We start from the raw sequence: 3,588 nt of genomic DNA, 5'->3' as shown, positions 1-3,588 counted from the left end.
GCAAAGTGTAAGGTTTTTATGAAAATGGTTTATTTAGATGAAGCAGGGCTTTACATATGAGCTTGTTTATGCAATATATTTTTATAGAGACCTACATTGTTTGGGGGTGTAGTTTTAGGTTTTCATTGTCAGAGAGAGAAGGATTTCAGACCTTCTTGCTAGACAAGGGAGTTTTAGTTCAGCTGCTTGTAATAAGAAACAATATAAATGTGCATACAGGGAGAAAGGTATGTTATTCTGGGGGCTGTACAAAGTAATTTTAGAGATTAAAAAAACAAAAGGTTTACTTATTCTTGCCCATTATAGCTATGCATCTACCCGATGTCCAGTGCAGACCATTTGGGCTTTAGATGGACAGCAGTAGAGGATTAAAGCAGATCTGCGCAGGATTATCTGCACCTGTTTAACATCCTGAATCCAGCGCACTGCTCAGTCACTGAATCATTTACAGATTGAAATACTGCATGCATGAGATCAGACAAAATGTTATTCCTTAGATGTGAATGTTTCTCCCGACTCAGTCACGGGAAGTCTGTGCAGGAAAATATGGGATTCCAGGAGAAAGACCAAAGAGAACAATCACACCAGATTAGGGCGCTGATCAGATGAGAATCTTCAGAACATCGTAAACAGTATTAATCTGCCCAAAAAAGTTCAGTAAAGAAGCAGCTTTCAGTATAAAAATGGATTTGTTTTAATGCTTTCTCTTTCACACAAAGGAACTCTTGTAGTTTATCCTTTCTTGCAGCATCTTCTGTTTTTGGTGGGAGCTATTTATTTACTGACAATTTAAAAAAATAGTGCAGAAGCAATTATTAATATATGTTATTATTCACTAGCAATATTACAGGTATGGGACTTGTTATCCAGAAAGCTCAGGATCTCGGGTTTGTACAGATAAAAAAGCCTTTTTGTAATTTGGATCTCCATACCTTAAGTCTACTGAAAAATCATTTAACGTTAATTTAAACCAATAGGATTGTTTTGCCTCCAATAATTATTAGTTATATTTTAGTCGGGATGAAGTACAAGGTACTGTTTTATTATTACAGAGAAAAAGGGGTTAATATTAAAAAATGTGAATTATTTGATTAGAATGGAATCTATGGTAGACCGCCTTTCTGTAATTTGGAGCTTTCTGGATAATGGATCCCATACTCAAAAGAGTAAAGGCAGGAGCATCAGGAGACATGGCATCTCAAAAAAGGATTCACAAAAGTGGCGTTAAGCCAAACTGGAGTTGGCTGGACTAAAGTATATGTTTACAATTTAATATCTGAATTCCAACTTTTTATTTCCAGGACTTGGACAAAAATGTAGCGTTTACATTGTCTTGTAACCTTTAACAGCTTTATGGGCATCAACAACTCTTTTGTTCAAACCATGATACACATCCACAAATGTTCTGTATGTTTGATCAGACTTTGCTGGATCCCCATTCTTTGAATAAAACAAGATCCCTCACTCACACCTGATTGTCATCCCACTGACTGAAAACACCAGACTCTTCACCTTCAAATGATATGATAATCCTAGGAATTTACTTTTGCCACACGCAGATATGTTACTTGATCATTTTTTTGCAATAAATACATGGCCAAATTAGTGATGCACCAAATCCACTATTTTGGGATTCGGCTGAACGTGAAAAGATTCAACAGAATCCCAAACCGAATCCGCTCCTCCTGTTTATGTAAGATTATAAATATGAAAAATAAAACCACACTTGTTCAAAAAACCAACAATCACAAAAAGATTAACAGTTAACCCTTTTAGTGCCATGGGACGTAGATTCTACGTCCTGGGTAGCAAAGGACCAAAGTGCCACAGGACGTAGAATCTACGTCCTACAGCACTATCAGGTTTACAAGCGCTGCGCTCGCTTTTAAAGCAGCGCAGCGCTTGTAAACCCTTCACAACCCCCTAGGCAACGAGCAAGTAAGGTCATACTTACAGATCCGGTCCCCCAGCGCCGCCGATCCGGGTCCTCAGCCAATGACAGCAGTGGACACGCATTGATGACGTGTCCACTGCTGTCCCTTTAATTGTCGCCGCCCCCGCCGTCGCCTCTTCACTCCTGCTGCCACGTGAGACTGCTGGAGCCCCCCTGCTGCCTTCCTGCTGCCTTCCTGCTGGATTGGTCGCCCTGATCGCCTGCCTGCATTGTGTAAGCTGAACTACAACTCTCTAACCACTGTTTATTTTGCTTATTTCTATCTCAACTGTCTAAAATTTTTTTTTTTTTTTTTTTTCAATTTTTTCTTCTATCTTTGTCATTATTACACTTTTGTACACATACACACTTATTTACAACTTTCCCAAGCACACACAGACACTTACACACACACTTACACTTTTTTTTTTTTTTCTATCTTTCTTTTCTTTTCTTTCTTTCTTTGCTTTCTTTGGCAGTCTTTTTTTTTTACTAAAACTTTATTTCTGATCTTGCTCTATAATTATCTGATTTATTTGGTTGCATTTTAGTGTTTTTTTGGCATTTTCATAATTGATTTCTGTTTTTTTATTATTGTATTGTATTGTAACTTTTTTTATTGCTATTGGGTGCTGAATTTGCAGTGACGTTGGTGGATCCAGGGCTCTGACCACCAATTTCATTGCAATTATTGTTCTTCTGTTGGTTTAGGTGGTTTTATTGGATTTTACTGATTTTATGGTGTTTTATCTTTGCATTGTTCTTTATTGTGTGTTTAGTGCCCCCAAAAAGGTTGCTTTTGCAGTGACATTGGTGGATCCAGGGCTCTGACCACCGATTTCATTGCAATTATTGTTCTTTGATTGCTTTTAGTGGTATTATTCCATTTTAACTTAATTTGATTTCAGTTGTTCTAGAAAGGCTAAGATTGTTCTGGTAGTTTCTATTGCCAAGGGTTAGGCTGATGCCACACATGGCGTAGGGCTGATTTTTTCAGCAAGTGGAAAAACGCTTGCCGAAAATTCAGCCCTACGCCTGCTACTTGTGCCTGCACCCGAATGAATGGAATACGCTCGGGTGCAGGCACGTGTAGCCGATATACGCATGAAAACGCGAGACTTTGCATTCTCACGCGTTTTCATGCGTATATCGGCTACATGTGCCTGCACCCGAGCGTATTCCATTCATTAGGGTGCAGGCAAAAAAAAAGGGGTGCATAGAGTGCAATATTATGCATTTTCAGGTTTGGCGGCCATGTACTTATGTGCAACCAGACATAGGTATCGTTTTATTCAGGGGAACTTGCAGATTGATGTTTAGTAAGTTTTTGGTAGTTGCCATGGAGATTTTGGGGAGAAATCTAGGTTTTTTATCTGGTTTTTCCTTGATTTCTGACCAAAATCTAGGTTTGTATCTGGTTTTTCCTTGATTTCTGACCAAAGCGCTGACTTCTGCAAGGGACTGCAGCCACAATTTTCCATGTAGAAAGAGAAGAGTGGTGTCTCTGAATAGCTGAAGGTGTGCACTTTTCGTAAATATATAGATTGTGGGGGTTATTCCACAGGTAGGGGGGGTTAACACTGAAAAACTGCAGGTAGTGCACATAGAGCGCAGCCCCCAAAATTTCAACTGAAATTGCCCTTATGCATTGCCCC

This window comes from Xenopus tropicalis, chromosome 5, assembly GCF_000004195.4.
Source record: "Xenopus tropicalis strain Nigerian chromosome 5, UCB_Xtro_10.0, whole genome shotgun sequence".
NCBI classification, from domain to species: Eukaryota; Metazoa; Chordata; class Amphibia; order Anura; family Pipidae; genus Xenopus; species Xenopus tropicalis.
The sequence above is the reverse complement of the archived record's forward strand: the minus strand, read 5'-3'. Positions refer to the sequence as shown.